The 20013-nt window shown below is 36.7% G+C and overlaps 1 pseudogene; it reads left to right on the forward strand.

The window, feature by feature from the left end:
- Positions 1-904: 904 nt before the first annotated feature.
- On the forward strand, positions 905-3698 carry LOC133832608 (calcium-dependent protein kinase 1-like; annotated as a pseudogene).
- The last annotated feature ends 16315 nt before the right edge of the window (positions 3699-20013 follow it).

Raw genomic sequence — 20013 nt, forward strand, 5'->3', positions numbered from 1 at the left:
TTACTCAAGAATGAGAAAAAAAAAATCATAAATGGTTGACTTACAATTCCCTTACCCTGATTAATATTTTCATGGCTTTGTGAGAAAGCTTTCTGCCTCATAGGTATTTCTTAGAAGTAACTATCCTTTACTTATTCCTCTCGAGACAAGTTTATATCAAAGACCAATCAATTTGACATTTGGTTCTTATTTTTTTTTTGGAAGTTTCTATGTTGTGGTGGCTTCTGTTTTGGGCAATTGGGAAAGTGAAATTTAGCATCCCTCATTTGAATACAGTTATTTTTCTACTTGTGTAGAGTGTGGAGAGTAGATTTTGATTTCTGGCATATCAGGTTATTACTACCATACCATCAACTTGGCAGATGTTGATAATTTTGGGACAATGGTTTAATTTTTAAAATGATATATGTGAGCTATACAATGGTAAATGTAGTTTGATTTTCAAAATATGTGTATGTGTCTGTATGTGTTACTGCTGATGAGGCTACTATTGCTGAAATATCTTGTCCAAATGTTTCTTGTGTGTAGTTAATTTAGTAATACTTTGAATTGAGATGTCATGTTTTATTATGTATAGTGGGGGAGGAGATTAAAGAATGTTTCATTGTAGAAATACCCAGCTAGCTTTAGAAGATTTTTTAGTCTTTTAACAAGCACCATTTTGAAGAGTAGTTGGACATGAGCTTGTGCTTAGATGAGTTTTTGTTGACCCTCTAATGTTATCTGTGGTCTTTAAGCATTCCTCTATGAATTGTATATTTGATCAATTTCCCACTTTAAAACTCAGTGCCCTTTTTCACTTTGATAAGTTTGACTCTTTTATTTTTATTTTTATGGATGACTTTGAATATCTTCTAAGTAACTGGTAAGTATATTTTGAATATCTTCGAATGAGTAAAGGAGTATGGTTTGTGAGAAACTAGATGTGCTTAGATAATACTATTCCCACCATGTTTGGAGTGCTGGAGTGATTCTTTACATTATGTTAAGTGGAGTGCCTCCATTTTGGGCTGGTAGGATTTTTTAAGATGCTTCTTGTTAGTCATTGTTGTATTTAGTATCTGTGTTTTCTATTTGTGTCTCTATATGTGTATTTTGTGACCTTTTTTCTTTCCCCTTGGTTTCAATAGAGAACGAGCAAGGGATATTTGAAGAAGTATTACATGGTGACCTAGACTTTTCAACAGACCCATGGCCTAGTATTTCTGAAGGTGCCAAAGATTTAGTAAGGAAAATGCTTATTCGAGATCCCAAAAGGCGGATATCTGCACATGATGTTTTGTGTGAGTTTCTGTCACTGGTTTGCTTTCATAATTACAATTTTTGTGTTTGACCTGTGTTGCTACTGAAATTAAAGGGTTGCAATTATTGTTGAGAAAAACTTTTTGGAAAAGCATATGTTATTCATTTCAGCTGCTTTATAAATAATTATTCTCATCATTTTTGTTCAACAATTGTCATAATTTTTTACTTATGTATAATTCTATATCAAGGTGTTCTTAGGCACATCATTCTGTTTGCACTGATGAGCTTTTGTTTATATGTCTTGCAGGCCATCCCTGGGTTCAAGTTGGTGGTGTGGCTCCTGAAAAGCCTCTTGATTCTGCAATATTAAGTCGATTGAAGCAATTCTCTGCAATGAATAAGCTCAAGAAAATGGCTATTAGAGTAAGTCACTTTCTGTATTGAATAAGTGAATGGTTTGAAGCCAAATAATTGATAGTCATATACATAAATTAAATTAATAGATGACTTGTAATTATTAAACTCATTTCTTTCCCCCTTTTTTTGGCAGGTAATTGCAGAGAGCTTATCTGAAGAAGAAATTGCTGGCCTAAAAGAAATGTTAAAAATGATAGAAACTGACAGTAGTGGTCAAATCACTTTTGAAGAACTTAAGGCTGGTTTGAAAAGATTTGGAGCTAATCTTAAGGAATCTGAAATTTATGATTTAATGCAAGTAGTAAGTTCATATATGTTTAAAGATGATTCTATGCACCTAAACTATTATAAATGGGATATCCTTGTTCTTTTTATTATGATTCCAAATGAAGAGGCTGAAAAAACTATGCTTCTCCCAGAGCTAAGTATATATTAAAAGATGATTCTAAACACCTAAACTATTGAGAAGCTCTCCTTTTGGTACCCTAAACGTCAGAATATATTGTTTTTGTCTTTAAAACTTTTCCACTTTAGCCCCTGAACACACATGTTGTTAGATTTAATTTAAGGGCGCAGCTGTAATTTCATACAGAACTTAATATTTAGTATTGATCTCTAAGCCTTTTAAAAGCGTCATTTTATATTTTACAATTAATGTTAATAAGGACTATTGGGAACACTTTTAAAAAATTTAGGATCAAAATGAAAAGATTTAAATCTAGGACTAAAAAAGATTTTCCCTGTAGTTTGGATCGATATGCTAGTATATCATGGCATAGATTTTTAAGATTAGATATACACTAGTATGGACTATGGGTTACCTTTTTAGTTCCTTTTTCCTTATAAATGTTTCCGGGCTTTGTATGGTTTCAACTTTAAACCAAGCATCAAGAGGTTGAAAATTTGTTCAATCTTGATTATATATGTTTTTTTTTTATATAAAAAATCCTTATATGTGACAATTTGCTTTACTCTTGTTCTATTTCTAAATTACTTCAAAAGATATTTCACCTTTGGTGACAAATCTCAGCAGGAAATCATTGAAATTGAAATATTATTCTTTCATCATAAGCAATGAGATTACTCACCTTTTAATATGCTATTCTCTTCTTTAATTATGGTGATCACTCAAGGATATGATAGAGAACTAATTCATAAATTTTTTGGAAAATAATACATTAGATATTCTTAGTTTAACTTATTTACTGATTTGCAGGCAGATGTAGATAACAGTTGAACAATTGATTATGGAGAGTTTGTAGCAGCCACTTTGCATTTAAACAAAATTGAGAGAGAAGATCATTTGTTCGCGGCATTTTCATACTTCGATAAAGATGGAAGTGGCTACATTACTCAAGACGAGCTTCAACATGCTTGCGAGGAGTTTTGTGTAGAGGATGTCCAGCTAGAAGAAATGATGCAAGAAGTTGATCAGGATAATGTGAGTATTTCTCTGATGATTATTCTATTACTGCACCAATTGAATGGATGTAAATTAAAATTCTGAGATTTAAAGAGTTGTTTTCCTTGCATAGGGCATATGATCATTCAAATTTTATTTTGAGCCATTAGTTGTTTTGTTTTGCAAATATCAAGATGGACTCATTAGAATTTAAGATCTTGTTTCTGTTGTTGAATTTACTTTTTCTTGAATTGCTACTGCTAGTGTGAATTTGGCTTAAACATCTTACTGTCTACTAAAATGAAACCTGCATTCTTTTAAGACTTGCATTTGTTTTCTGTGATTCATGGTTGAATTCAATATGGCTATCACTTCTATTTGTTTCATCTTCAAGACCTTACTGTTTCTCCCACATTTTTTTTCTCCGTGCAGGATGGGCGCATAGATTATAACGAGTTCGTGGAGATGATGCAGAAAGGAACTATTGGTGTTGAAAGTAGTAACTTTTCACTATGTTGAATATTTAAGACTCCTTGAATACTTAAAGAACATTTTGTTGTTGATGACAGTGTTGAATGTTTTAAACTAATTTGTGGATTGTTAATACAATGTTGAATGTTTTTACTTTTTGTTATTTGAAAATCAAGTTCATTTGATGATGCTAGTATATATTAGAAAGTTAATTTTAATTATATAAAAAAAAATTAAAATATAATGGAATAAATTAGTGTTATAATACGAAAATTGTGTTATAATATCTATTACAATAACACTTTTTATGCAAAGAATTATGTTATGCACACTTCATTATATAACACAAATAATGTGTTATACTAAAGTGTAGTATAACACAAAAAATGTGTTATACTAAACTATAGTATAACACAAAAAATGTGTTATACTAAAGTGTAGTATAACACAAAAAAAGTGTTATACTAAAGTGTAGTATAACACAAATTTATAAGTATAGAAATGTGTTATATAATTGACTATAAATAACATAATTAAATACTTATCTATTTATTAAAATAACACATAAATTGTGTTATCGTTGACAGTATAATAACACATCTGTATAACAATGATAAAGTGTTATGTAAAGTACCCTGACCTACGATAACATAGTCGGTCTTAACACATCAAAAAGTGTTATGGTATGTTTTGATAACACATTTTCGGTGTTATTAAAAGCATTTTTTCTTGTAGTGACCCTTTCATGAATTTTTGTACTCGGTTGGCTTCACTGTTTACTAGATCCAGAGAAAATCTTGAGAGTAGATCAAACTTGTGCACGTACTCCTGTACGCTAGATGACCCTTGTACCAAGTTGGAGAACTCAACCACTTTTTGATCTATCACTGTCTGGTTATAGTATTTAGCATTGAACAAGTTTAAAAATATGTCCATTCCATAAGTGCAGAATTATGCCCCTTCTTAGCGATGTCCCACCAGATGCGGGCATCCTTTCTCAACATGTACACTGCATAGATCACCTTCTCTCTTTCGGTGGCCTTGACAAAGTCAAATATTCTTTCCAACACACTGACCCATTTTTCTGCCATCAGGGGGTCTGAAGTCCCTTCGAAAGCGGGTAGGTTTTTTCTACCAAACTGTTCATAGGTCGGTATCGGTGGTTCTACTCTCTATGCATTCGCTGGTGGATTTTCTCCCGATGGTGGGTCTTCTTGTGTCGGTGCTTTCCTGTTGTTCTGGAATGTCTTCCTGGGGTGTTAGGGGTGCGAGGTTGTTTTGCACCTCCGGAAGTCTTCGCAACAATGTCTCAAACATTTGAGAATTCATGGCATTTTGCTCACGTTCAATCCTTTTTAGGTCCTCCATCTAAGCAGCCGAATCTTATTCTAGATGTATTCCTTGTCCACGACCTCTTCCTCGGCTTCGACCCCTTCCCCTGCCTCAGCCATGACCTACATCTTGGTCAGCTAATGCCCTCTTGGCTGGGTCTTGTGGATTAATAGCTCGACCTCCCCTGGCTCGAGTGTTAGGAGCCATCTCAAGCCCTTATAAAACATCTATAGTAGGGAAGATTACTAACATAACAATAACTGAGCATACATGTTTTTCTCACACACAAAAAACAACAAACGATGTACAACTCAAAACAGTTAGTCATAACATTCAGGGGTACAACCTAGAAATATAAAATGATCATGACAGATTATGCCACGAAGTTTTATTTAGCAGAACTAGAAATATAAAAGAGATCCCTAACTACACATTGGGTTTCTACGTACGCTTGCTACAACGATCCAAAAGTTCTACAAATTAGTAGGTTGGCAAAGTCTTTACAAATGTATCAACAAGACTTTCACAACACAAACTTAATCTATCATATCCATAAGCACATTGAGCTCTATATCGGTATCCTTGTCAGTCTGCTCGGGATCTATTGCCTCACCTCAAGATATGCCCTCAACCAAGGAGATAGACCTATCCATGGTCCAAACACTATCTCAATTTGCATATGGAATTCATCCCAACTGTCATGAATTAGTCTCCAATGTCTGTGCTGAAACCATATATGCATTGAGCTTCTCAGGCAAGTGATGACATATCTCACCCTCAGTCGTGCAGGTGTTTTTTCCCTACCAAAGATGAATGTCATGTGATGCTCCCATCACCAAATGGCACGTCGATGCTCCTGATCGTACTCAAAGTGTTGAGGATTCTCATCGTTAAAGAGTCTATAGTAATCGATCCTGGCCATAGGGATCATGGGTAGGTCCTCTATCATAGGGTCACCTATCTCAGGTATCTTAGATATAACCTACAATTTATATAATCTTTGTAAGGTAAAACAAATAAAGTCAAAGATTCTAAAAGAAAATACTTAGAGTGAGTGTCGGTCTATCTTGTAGAATATACATGTGGTTTTGTTTACAGAATCGGCTCAACTTGAGCTCTAATACCACTTGTAAAAGCCTGAAATATACAAGACCAAAATTATCTTACCATGTTCTAGCTCCAACCCGAACTATATTTTACCATGTCCTGGCTCCAACCCAAATCCACTTACCATTAAGTCACATAATGCATAAGCATTGCAAAGGTGTGTATCAAGCATACTCGGGTCTTAATGACCCTAACAAAACTAGTGTAATCTACTACTACAAGCACACACTAGTTTATTCATGTTATAGCCAAGAAAGGGAAAGGCTAACTTACTCGGATTCCTTAGCTTCCAGCTGAATCCTTAATATCGCTAATTATTTCCCCTTGGCAGTTACTGTAATTAAGGCAGTGTACTCGGATTAAACTATGGCATATACTTATAGCTAATATTCTATAATAGTTGCACTCAATCAATACTCATAGACTCTATACATTAGTCTCCTACACACTTCATAATGTATAAAGGTCAGATTTTTCGTTTCGGTCTTTAAATTATCGTATGAATCGATTCCAAAGTAACATGTTCTCCATACTGTGTGATTCAATATTTCTTCATGAAGAAACTATTCAATTTTATACTTGTGTGGTCTTGTTTAGAATAAAGAAAGTTAACAAAATATCTTTTTGGAAAAAGACCATAATTTTTCCCTCTTTTATAGTATTTTGGAAAAAAGTGCAATTGGAACCTTAATTTATTATAATGGTAAAAGTCATATTTTATTTATCTCAAACTAACCTAGATTGATTTAATATCCTATGTGCTCAATTAATTTCATAAAAATAGCAAATTTCCTTTTTTCACATTTTTAACTTTGAACTTTTAATTAAGCGATAAAGGTCTATTTTCAAACATTTGCCATATGTCAAGTTTTTGGCCAAAGCCCCTGAAATTTTGTCCACGTACTCCCTGCCATAAGGACAGGAACTCAATGAAAAGCTCTCATCAAAAAGCATTTTAGGTTAGGAGTACCAACCTCCCAAAAATCTCATTGCGTTATGGTCAGTATTTTACATTTTCCAGATTTTAGGGCAAACTTTAAAACTTTATTTCTCCTAATAAAATGGAATGTATTTTTCTCTAACATTTTACAGAGACCTTTATACATATATAAAATATCATCCTACAAAATTTCATAATTTTGTGGATAGTAAAACCTACTATAATATTTAATAAAATCTAGGCAGTGCATGGTTTGACCCATTGGAAATCATACCACGAAAATGGCAGAAAGCAACTTCACCTAAAATCAATTATAATTACTCTTAAATACTACACTATCACGCAAGCATCAATCATTCACATTAAACACATTACTACATTCCCAATGAAGGATTAACCACAACAATTACACATGAAACTTAGATTTACCACAAGGAAAGGAGGAAATAATATAAAGGGATTGACATATCAAACAGTAAAGAAATTACCTCTTTTGGTGCTCAAGGTTGTATGCATGCACTTAAATTGGCTTGCACAACGTGGGGTTTCTCTTTGAACCTCAATACCTTAGAACAATGGACACGAGTGGTTAAACTCAGAGAAGAAAATGGAGATAGAGGTGCCATAGGTTCGGCATGTTGAAGGAAAAGAAGAAAGAGTGAAAGGTGTTACCTTGAACTCAGTTTTACTTAGGTTTGTTCACAAGGTTCAATGGAGTTTATCCTTGAGAGAGAAAGAGAGAGAGATGAAGTGAGAGAGAGAGAGAGGGGCTCTGAATTTTCAGAGTTTGAAAATGAAAAGAAATGAGAGGGAAGGTGGAGTGTCTCAGATCTTGGGAGGGAAGGACGGAAGAGGAAAAGTCTTTGTTGTTTGATTGGTTCTTGACTAATTAAGAGTAGGGTTTTGTTACTTGCATGCCTGAGTGAAACCTAATGCTTTTCAAATCTCCTCATTGGATGAACCCAACACTTATTTATTTATTTTTATATATATTTTTCTAAAATAAAATTAATACCTCCAATAATGTCCAAAACTAGCTATTACCCAAAGTGGTATTGGTGCCACTAAACCAGTAACCCTTAATACTTGGGGTATGATACTAACATATGTTAAAATTAAAATGATAGAATAAATCTAACACCAATATTTACATGTATCACTTTTTTTTTTTTTTAATTTTACCCATATAAATTTATGGAATTATTTATTAGTTAATTTTCACCATTATGCTAAATAGGCATTTTCCAACTTTTAACCTATAGTTTTTAAATTTTCTTACATGAATTAATTTGAATATTTTGTGATAAAAAATAATATTTGTCACACTATTAAAAACAATTTGTCAGTTTATCTCATATTTACCAAAATGCCCTTCAAGGCCAAAACAAGCATTTTGTTGATGGCAGAAACTCGTCAATGAAAAATGGATGGAAAACTCAAAGACTTAATTAGAGACTTATGAAGTCAAAATAACTTATAGAAATTTTAAGAGAAGTTGGAAGTGAACAATAGAAAAGAACTTGTATATTGCTCTTAGAATGGTCCTCTGTTACAAGATTGTTCCAACCCCCTTCAATGATGAAGCAAGGATCTATATATAGGTGAGCTCTAATGGCTCTTAGTACATTGTGGTCCTGAAGAGACAAGGAGCCACATATCCAGGTTGTAGTGTTGTTGGAGGAGTGGTGGTTGTCTCCAGTATGTGTCAGGGGTCTGCAAAAGTGCTCCTGCCATGGTACCGTGTTGTACCTCCACTAATTGTCAGATACGAACTTCATAGGCGTGCTAAGGGGGTACTTGCTATGAACCATTCTTGTACTGCCACTACTTGTCTGGCGTGGACATCGTGTCCGTACTCTAATTCCTCTTGGTTTGTAGGTGCATTCCGCACTTGTACAAGATACTCGGGCCGTACATAGGCTTTCACCCTCACAAGGTACCTTATTCTTCAAGTATTGAAATCCTTATATGTTATCATGGATGACATGGTTCCAATATGCCTGGGAGGCAAGGTCCTCGCGTGATGCCAATGTGAAAAGGAGACGCAAAGGGGGCTTCTCATGACTTAGGCGCGATATCCTTGGCGCTAGGTACGGCATTGTAGGTGATGTGTGTGTCTCGCGAGACTTTCAGCGCGAGATGTGACCCACCATGTGAAGTTGTGCCTCACGAGGCCTGCGAGGGGTGAGATGGTGAGGCGCGAGATGCCCTCGTGACACCATAGGTGCGAGACAAGGCTCTGGATGCAAGGTTGTCCCTCGCGAGGCCTACAATAGACGAGATGGCGAGCCACGAGATGGCCTCATGACACCCTTGGCACAAGGAGAGGCTTCGGATGCGAGGTTGTCCCTTGCGAGGCCTGCAAGGTGCGAGATGGCAAGGCGAGGCTTCAGTTGCGTGGCTGTCCCTCGCAAGGCCTGGAAGGTACGAGGTGGCGAGGCACGATATGGCCTCGTGACACCCTTGGCGTGAGGCGAGGCTTCAGATGCATGACTGTCCCTCGCGAGGCCTGCAAGGTGCAAGATGGCCTCTCGACACCCTTGGTGCGAGGCGAGGCTACGGATGCATGGCTGTCCCTCGGGAGGCCTACAAGGTATGAGATGGTGAGGTGTGAGATGGCCTCGTGACACCCTTAGTGTGAGGCGAGGCTCTAGATGCATGGCTGTCCCTCGCGAGGCCTGAAGGTGTGAGATGGCGAGATGCGAGATGGCCTCGTGACACCCTTGGCGCGAGGCAAGGCTCCGGATGTGAGGCTGTCCCTCGCGAGACATGCAAGGTGCGAGATGGCGGCCTGATGCGTGCGCGAAGCGTTGAGGCGAGGCAGGGGCCTGTGGCCCGAGACCATGCCTTGCTTGGTGCTATCGCGATGCTTTTAGCGCAAGGCGCAAGGTCGGGCTTCGCCGTTTCCATCCCAAGCCTATGGTTTGATGGGAAAAAGGCGGGAGCCTCATACAACTAGAATTTTGACCATCTCGATTCACAGACCCTTATTTATGTCACCATGGGACCATATAATTTTCCTTGTGGATTTCTGGCATCCACACTTGCCCCTCAGTCTATGAGGTTGTCTTTAGGCGTCCTTGTAGACTTACTATGATGCCATACTTATTTTTCACGAATGCGATACTTGCACTATTCGTGGAGGCATATAAGGCAATGAAGGATGTCATTCAACATTATTTGGTGATGAAGGACTTGTTATGCGAGATGGTCTTGCACAGCGAGACCCTCTCACATGGTGAAGCTTGCCTCCTTTTCTTCGTGATTCATATGTAGATATCCTGGGACCTTCATCGACCTTCCTTACAAGGATAAGGCTTATACCACTACACCAAAAACTACTTTCCACAACACATAATTATAAGTCTTTGGAAAATGTATTATAATATATACTAGGTGAAAAGTGGTAAAGTAATAGAAATAAAATATAAAAAAAAACCAGCCTACCCGATACCTTTTTTCCCCTTCTCCTTCTCGTCTCTCTCTTCCCTTCGCCCTAGCCGCTCTCCCGTAACCACCATCATCCTAAGCTCCGACCACCTAACCACCATCCTCACAACTGTTTTTCTCCGAGCCAAGCTCCAAATCTTAGGCACACGTGAACCCAAACCCCGAACCAAGTGACCCCAGGTGCAAGCCCACCTCTGCGTGCCTTCGACCAGTGCAACTTCCATTCGCGAGCCACCACCAAGCCTACGCCGTTGAGGAGAAGATGAAAGGTTCTTTTCATTTTCCTTACGACATTTTGTTTGTGATTCATCGCTATCCCTCGTTTCCTTGAACTATGTTATATGATCATAGTGAAGTAATTTAAACTTTCTTAATAATAATAATAATTTAGGGATCTGTCCAAAATTTTGCAAGCTTTTAAGCTAAAGCCCTTTGTCCATAGCCGAGAAAAAGAAGAAGAAAAGATGCAGCAAAGAAAATCCACATACGGAAGGCCTACTAGAACAGACGGTTCCGATTTCTCCTACCGCATGGTCGTTGAATCTAGTGAGTTTCATCTCCTATTTCGATTCAATTCAATTTTCATTTCAGTTTACTGTCTGATTTAATCTCTTTTGTTCTACATCATTAGACACGACTTTGGTTCTAATGTAAGTTTTTTTTTTATTTGAATTTGAATTTTAGGGTATCAAAGAGTAGCTAAAGGAAAGTCCCACCTCTTTAAGCTAATTTTTGTTCAGGTATATTTGAGTTGCTTTCTTGTAATTTCTACAAATCATTACAGAAATTTCATTAAGTAGCTGCTTCATTTTACTCTGTGTAATTTGTATTTTAGATTTCATAAGCCATTCATTTCTGTAAGTTTATTGACGATTTTATTCCGCTTAAAACTCACGTCTTGTTAATGAGGAATGGGGTTTCTGTATGTAAATTTGGGTTTTCCTAAATGGTATAAGGCTTACGTCGTTGAGGGGAAGATGAAAGGTTCTTTTCGAAAAAGCTTCAGGTGGATCAAAAGTACTTACACTTAAGTCATCTATGGCTGGCATTGGTCATTGGGTATTTTTCATTTTCTTTTCTTCTATAATATATATATATATATATCCTTCTGTTCTGGGTCTGAGTTCTAGTTCATGTTAATTGTTATAAACTGTCTAGTTCAATCTAATAGGTTTTTTTTTTCTTTTGATTTTCAATTTGACAGAACTATTGAAAATCATATATTAGTTGTTGGATCCTAAAGCCAACTGATGAAGATCTTAACAAATAATAATAATAATCATAGCAATTATATCACTCTTGATGTTTGTCCAATTCAATTTTTTGACCATTCTCTACTTTTTGTTTTGACCACAAAAATGCATAAAAAAAAATAACATTCTTGAAAAGCCAAGTTTGGCAAAAACAGGTTTTGGTTTATTTATTATTCTTTTTAAAGGCATACAATGTGTAGCTCCTCAATCCATATCTCTTTCTCTTTCTCTTGTTGTTTTTGTGATAGTCATGATGACTTATGCTCTGGTTTCGAACACCGTTGGGGTTAGGAGATTGAGTTCGTATGAGGCCTTGGCCACTGCTACTCCACTTGACCATAATCACATTCAGATGAAGTCCATGGTTGGCACCCAAGCTTAGCCTTGGCCCCAGAAGTTGAAGAAGAAAGCTTAGAACTTTTTGTTCATTTCAAGTAAGTAAATAAGCTTCTTTTCCAAACTCTTTTCCTTTAGAACTCAAATTTTGTATATAATATAGATTTAGCATTGCCTATGTTTTTGTCTTAATTCTGAGTTTTTTGTTTTTGGATGATGATAGAAAATTGGCTGAGATTTCTGAACTTTCCATTTGCTATAGAACTCAATTTTTGTATATATATTTATATATTGGCTAAGATTTCTAAACATTCCTTTTACTTTTGATTCGAGCCATTGATCTATGATAAATAAAGTTATAAAGGGCCATCGATTGTAAGAACAAATCTGAGTTTATAAAAATTTCTCAATGCTATGAACTAATGAACAATTTATACATTATATATAGATTACAGTTTATGCAATCAGGGTGTTTGAATGAATGCCTCAATAGCGAATGACTCAGTAGATTTGTGTTGTTTATTATGTGTGTGATATATTGTTTTTTTTCTCCATTATTTATATATTTGCATAAATTTATTTGTAAGACATGATGTTTATTAATGAAATCAAAGCAATTAAGTCTTGGGTGTAGGCTATACGCAATTAAATTCAAGTTAAATTTATGTCTCATGTCATATATAGGCTATTCCATATACTCTGTAGTTTCATTGAGTGAGGTATTTGCTCTTCAAGTTTGTTGATTTTGTTTACTTTTGAAACCTGCATCTTGCTTTCAATCTCCAAAATCAATATATTCATCATATTCAATTAATGTCAATGTTTCTGTAACTTTCATGGTTTTCATCACTTGTTTTAATATGCTTTATGTGTATTGAGCTCCACTAAATACAATTCCAGATAATGATGTAGCAGAGTTGCAAAGAAAACCCCTATTTTTGGTGGGAAAACTGGAGTTTATTCACAAGTTGATTGCCCAATTTGCACAAGCTTGATGTACCCCAATTCATCAGGTGTGTTGACAATTTGTAGTTTTGGCTCACAATGCTTAAATATTGTTTATTTTTCTTTTACTAGTGATCTGAATAGAGATAGTTATTTTATCAGTTTATTGGAATTTAATAAAGCACTAATACATATTAGGAAGCTTTTCTTGGTTGCAGAATACTTAAGCACAACAACCATGAGAGCTTGGACAGATGAGAGTCGTATCAGTTCAGAATGGGAACCCAGGTTAGCAAGAATATATACAGAAAATTTAGATTGTATTTTACTGTTCAGAACATATATATTTCACATGGAAAAAGTAAACTATTACTTACTTTTGAACTTGGGAGTGGTAAAAAAATACACACATATGTTTAGATTGAGATGTCTGAGTATCAATGAGAGCATTTTCTGTTTTTTTTCAATATTGAGAAGCCCCTCTCCGGAGACTACTTTTTCACATATGCTTGTCCACCAGGTATTTTTCTCATTCCTTATAGTTTGCATTTTATGGTTAATGTCTATACTTGATCTATCATGGCCCAAACTAGTACTATTTGTGACATGGTACTTTAATTCAAGAGAAGTAAAAATTTAATACTTTTCCATGAAAACATGAATAAGTGCCATCAACAGTGAAGAAGAAGAGGTTTAGTCGATAGTTAATTAATATTGTACCTGTTTTATTTGTCTCTGCTGAAATAGAAGCAGGTTCTTCATATTCTCTGGTTCCATTGGAGTCTATAGCACAATTTATAGAGACGTTGATATGTTGCATTGAGTTTTTTTATGCACTTGGGTTGCTAGAGTTTGTTCTGCATTATGCCAATAATATGCTATTGGGGTTGCTTTTCTGTGAAAATACATTAAATATGTGGGATTGTGGCCTCTGTTTCAATGTGCAACATAAAGCTTCCTGCTCATATGTGCTAGAGATTATGAGCTCTTGATAATTGTTACTATAGTAGTAGATGAGTATTTTTCTTTATTTTGTCGCTGTTAAAAAAATTGAGAGGCAACCAGAATATTTGTATTTTAATACCATGTGAATAATAGTTTTATTATACAGAGAATAACTAAAAATTAATCATTTTCCTCTTGTTCAATTTGCTAGAATGGTTCGTGCAATGGGCTACAACATTATGCTGCCCTGGGAAGGTACAAGGTACCCAACATCTCTTTTATTCGAGTTAAATAAAAATGCAGAGTGCAAAAGCTGTAATATAAAGGCTGTTTTCTTGGAATTTGTGAATCCTTCTTATCTACCTAATTTGCAGCATGTTCTTTTTATTTTTTATTTTTGTACGAAAAATTATATTGAATATAATGCATCAAAGGAATCTGTACTCACTAAAATCGCATCTTATAAAAAAAATTTCCTATTAACTAAAAGTTGTCTTTTATTTGTCATTTTTCAGTTGGGAGCAGCTGCAATAAATCTTGTTGCAGGAGACAAACCTGCTGATGTCTACTCAGGAATAGCTGCCAGGTACCTGCTACTTTATCTAATTGTAATAACTATTTACAAGTTAGAGCTAATGATCTCCAACTTATAGTTGTCCATATGATAAAGGCAAGTGATCCTCCAAGAACAATCATGAGCTGAAGGACAAACAAGCAAACATATATAAGAATTTAACTTAGATCATTGTGTTTGATTTAAATTAGATTATATTTTTGTTGCTGTTTGTCTTCTTTGAGTCTCGTTAACGAAGATGTAGATAGATTTTTTTTCTTTCAAATCACGACTTATTGTTGTCAATCACAACTGAATTGATATGTTGCTCCTTTTAAACATAAAACTTTCTTTCTACAGTTTGGTTGCTGAGAGATGTGTTTAAAATGAAGTGAAAATTTTATTCACTGTTGTTGTGATATTTTAGGGAATCACATATTTTGGATACCCTTTTGGTTAATATCAATGTTATAGTTGGTAACTAACTATTTGAAATGATAAATCATTTTGGAGATTTGGGTTGAGCATTTTATTTTATTTTTTTATAGTAAACACTGAATTTGATCAATAACACTCTTGATATTTGAGTCTCATAACTTAAATCATACCAATGTATAATTTGACTCTGATTCTAGTAGTGTCATCATGCCAATGCATGATTTTATTTTGATTATAGCTTTATAGAACTAGTAGTAGCCATTTTCATGGCTCATATTCTGAGGGATATTTTTTAAGAGCTTTGCTTTCCTTTTAGTCATTACAGAGATAGCAAAACTAGGAAAGTTCAAAGATTGATGAGATGTGCAAAGTATTTCCAAAACAGGGGAAATAAAACTTGTATTACTAGGCAATAGAGCCATCATTACTTAGTATGCGTGGCTCATATATATATATATATATATATATATACACACATAGAATTTCATGGGTATGTATAGATTAGGATGCTTTACAACTTATGTAGCTGAATTAGTACATACTTATGGGAGGAAACTCTGGTGTTTCCATAGCTAGAACTGTATATTAATCTATTACAACAGATATTTTTTAATTACCAAAAGTTCTCATGTTTAAGCTTAACTAAACTAGAAAACATAGGTATTTGAAAACTCTTGCTTATTAAATGATTAGGACTTTCAAGTAGTTAATAGATCATATATATTTACACAGTCACAACAGTAACTTAAAATTGCCGGGAATGGGTTTTTTTCTTTCTTATATAAATGATTTCTAAACATGAGCTAGCTAGCTTTGGTAGAGAAACCAGTTATGATCAGATCAGACCACCAAAGAGATAATCAAATAAGGAGATGGAATCATTGTAGAAGTTACATTACATGTTTATATATAACATAGAGGATGTGACTTCAGTATATGAATAGTGTCAAATATCATTTTCTTGTATGTTTCTTTGAAAAATTCAGTTCAATCACATAACATACACATGTATAGATATATAGGAAAAAGAAATAAAATATGTAATTGTAATCACTAGTTACCAATTAGAGCTAATGATCTCCAACTTATAGTTGTCCCTATGATAAAGGTAAGTGATCCTTCAAGAACAATCATGAGCTGAAGAACAAACAAGCAAACATATATAAGAATTTAATTTTCTATGATAACCTCATCTAGTATTCAGAATTAAGATGAAATTAATCATCTGTTGTACCTGATTTAGTGTTGTAAGACCTCCACGGAGATGCTCTCTGCTATATATATTGGGACCTGTTCATGTTTTCATTCATTAGTAATCTTATTAGTATAAATAATATGAATATATTATTATTAGAAATATAAACAATTAAGTGGTAGTCAAAAAAGTTACCACATAAGAGAAAATTCCAATGCCATATCATGTGAATAGTCTTCCCATGTCAAGGAACAAACAATTGTGCCTTTTGTTAGTGGGCAGGCATGTGTCACAAATTGGTTTATCCTTATGGTTAGTAGATTATGATAAATATTTGGAATTTAAATTTTATATCTTGACTTTTTGCAGTTGAACAACTTGGAGCTTGCTGTCAATCTGGCAAAAAGAGGAAATCTTCCTGGTGCTAAGAATCAGGTGTGTTTTTGTTTCTATTAAATCTTTAACTTGACTGATGATTACTGAGCGGGCTGTACAGAAAATATATCACAATAAATCCAGTCCATTTATGAGAAATGAATCCATTCACGCACTATTTAAGTGAAAGATGCTAAACACAAACTAATCAAAATTATGCCACATCACTTAGGGTTGGATCTTACTCAGCCTGTTCTTACATGACATGATCAAGCCTGATCATAGCCATAGGAACAAAGACGAATCATGATTAGTCTGCAAATAGATAGTTTATACATCCTTTTGTTGGTTCATCACAAATTAATATTCTGTGAAAGATTTTACGTTGTCCAGCGATTCCAAGAACTATTTGTGCAAACGAAGTATAAAGAAGCTGCTGAACTTGTTGTTGAGTCTCCACAAGGAATTCTTCGTACTCTTGATACAGCTGCCAAATTTCAGGTTTTTCCACTTTGCTTTTGTTGTCATGTTGGTGTCAAGTTATTCTATAACTTTTTACTATGTAAATTTAAAGTAATTCTCAAATTTAGGTTGTGTAGACTGTAGAATAGACAAACTCTCTGTCAATGATACAGAACGTGGCATTCCATATTGTGGTAGTTTATATTTAGGTTGGTGGTAAAGCGACACCAAGCGAAGGACAGTCTCGCAATGTACTACAGTCAAACAATATTCATTCCCCTAAGGTAAATTATCAAAGTTGTTATTGTTTTAATGATTCATTTTAGAAGAACAAATACAAAAACTAATATATTGTCTTTAAAATCGATTTGGTAGAGTATTGCACTAGAAAAAACACATAACTTTACAGAAGCGAAGAATGCTTGCTACTTGCTTGACTGGGTAGATGTAATTGTTGCTGAAGGTCGTTGGGATTCTAGTGATCCAAAGTTAACTGTACTTGGAAAGCCTCTTGGACCAGACTTTATGCGAGTATGGGTTGATGCTGATATTGTACCAGAATCATACTTATTTTTTCCTAATAATGCGATGCTTACAATACAAGAAGCAGTTGGTTCCATAGTTGCATGACCTTCTAAAAAAGTTATTCCAAGAGGTACATTTTCATACTAAAAAAAGAACCAATGTCTTATGATTTAGTGTTTGGTTTCTTTGTTTGCTTTGGTGCAGTTGTGAATTCGTTATTTTGTATGTGGTGTCCTCTCCTGGAAATAATTTCCATAAAAAATTTCTTGAAGTAATTTGTGATGCTAGATAATAACAATAACATATTTCTTTGTTTATTTTGCAGATGCGACAAGCGAAATAGAAAAGGATACTTAATTTTGAAGGCTTTGTGTTGGGCAGCTATAGAATATTTTGTGCTGAGAGGCTTTGTCATCTCTGTGCCTCCCAAGTGCAGTGATAATCTTGCCTTGAGGGCTTTGCATTTCGGTGTCTAGTTCCTTCTTCTTTTTTCTTAAGGAATCATGCGGGTTCTCATACTGAACCCTTGCTTTAGTTGTGTCCCTCGGGGGAGCTGCGGAGGGTGTGGTTTTTACCCCAGTCCCTCTCTGGTCAAATTTCCCCCCTCAAGTCAAATGAGGCTTTTGTGGGGGTAATCTTGGGTCCACTCCTCCTGTAGGTGGGGTTCACGCCTTGCTTCGTCACTGGTTTATTATATTCCTCGCGTTCTAGGCGAGGGGTATAACAAGTGGAGGGTCACGTTTTGTCACCGTCCACGGGTGTGGTGGTTTCTCCTCGAGCATGCTTTTCTGTCCTATGTTGGGGAAGGGGTATGCTTGACCTTCCTTGCAGCAGGTCATTCAACACCTCCTGCATGTTCCCTATTACGGCTTCCAGCCTCCTATTTTTTTATGTGCAACTCGCGTATCTCATTCTTGTAAAAGCGAGTTCTGGAGCTGGGATTCACAGAGTGCACCTGCAAACTGTTGTCAGGCCTGTGCAAAGAGGAGCACGGGTCCCGCCTACCGAAGCGTGGTGCAATCGGTGGTTGAGGAGGAGGGTGCATACTCAGGCCACCAATAGGGGCTGTAGAGGGTTCACAATGACCTCCCATAGGTTGGACTGCTGGGAGTATTGCCTCCTTCTCCTCTCCAGGGGATGAATGTTCTGCTAGCATGTCACCATTCTCAAATGGCAGAGGGTATCTTCTGGAGGCTTTCAGTTGGCCGCTGTCAAGATGGATCTTAGCATCCTGAGATCCCCGTAGGCATTTTGAACGCCTTGGCTTTTTATCTTTGTCAAAATTGACGGAAGAACAACGGCTTGATAATCGTCCTTCCCACAGACAGCGCCAAACTGTTGACGGCAGAAACTCGTCAACGAAAAATGGACGAAAAACTCGAAGACTTAATTAGAGACTTATGAACTCAAAAGAACTTATAGAAATTTTAAGAGAAGTTGGAAGTGAACAATAGAAAAGAACTTGTATATTTCTCTTAGAATGGTCCTCTGTTACAAGATTTTTCCAGCCCCCTTCAATGATGAAGCAGGGCTCTATATTTAGGTGAGCTCTAATGGCTCTTAGTACATTGTGGTCCCGAAGAGACAAGGAGTCGCATATCCAGGTTGCAGGTTGTAGTGTTTTCGGAGGAGTGGTGGTTGGCTCCAATATGTGTCAGGGGTCTGCAAAAGTGCTCCTGCCATGGTACCATGCTGAACCTCCATTACTTGTCGGATACAAACTTCATAGGTGTTCTAAGGGGGTACTTGCTATGAACCATTCTTGTACTGCCACTACTTGTCTGACGTGGACATTGCGTCCGTACTCTAATTCCTCTTGGTTTGTAGGTGCATTCCGCACCTGTATGAGCTACTCGGGCCATACATAGGCTTTCACCCTCACAAGGTACCTTATTCTTCAAGTATTGAAATCCTTATACGTTATCATGGATGACATGGTTCCAATATGCCTGGGAGGCAAGGTCCTCGCGTGATGGCAATGTGGAAAAGAGACACAAATGGGGATTCTCATGACTTAGGTGCGATATCCTTGGCGTTAGGTACGACATTGTAGGTGAGGTGTGTGTCTCGCGAGACTTTTGGCATGAGATGTGACCCACCATGTGAGGCTGTGCCTCACGAGGCCTGCGAGGGGCGAGATGGCCTCGCGACACCCTAGGTACGAGACGAGGCTCCGGATGTTAGGCTGTCCCTCGCGAGGCTTGCAAGGTGTGAGATGGCGAGGCGCGAGATGGCCTCGTGACACCCTTGGCGTGAGGCAAGGCTCCGGATGCGACGTTGTCCCTCGAGTGGCCTGCAAGGTGCGAGATGGCGAGGTGCGAGATGGCCTCGCAACACCCTTGGCACGAGGTGAGGCTTCGGATTCGTGGCTGTCCCTCGCGTGGCCTGCAAGGTACAAAATGGCGAGGCGCGAGATGGCCTCGCAACACCTTTGGTGCGAGGCGAGGCTACAGATGCGTGGCTGTCCCTCACGAGGCCTGCAAGGTGCGAGATGTCTAGACGCGAGATGGCCTCGCGACACCCTTGGTACGAGGCGAGGCTCTGGATGTGTGGCTATCCCTCGCGAGGCGTGAAAGGTGCGAGATGATGAGGTGTGAGATGGCCTCGCTACACCCTTGGCGC

The sequence above is a fragment of the Humulus lupulus genome, chromosome 4 (genome assembly GCF_963169125.1).
Source record: "Humulus lupulus chromosome 4, drHumLupu1.1, whole genome shotgun sequence".
Taxonomy (NCBI): domain Eukaryota; kingdom Viridiplantae; phylum Streptophyta; class Magnoliopsida; order Rosales; family Cannabaceae; genus Humulus; species Humulus lupulus.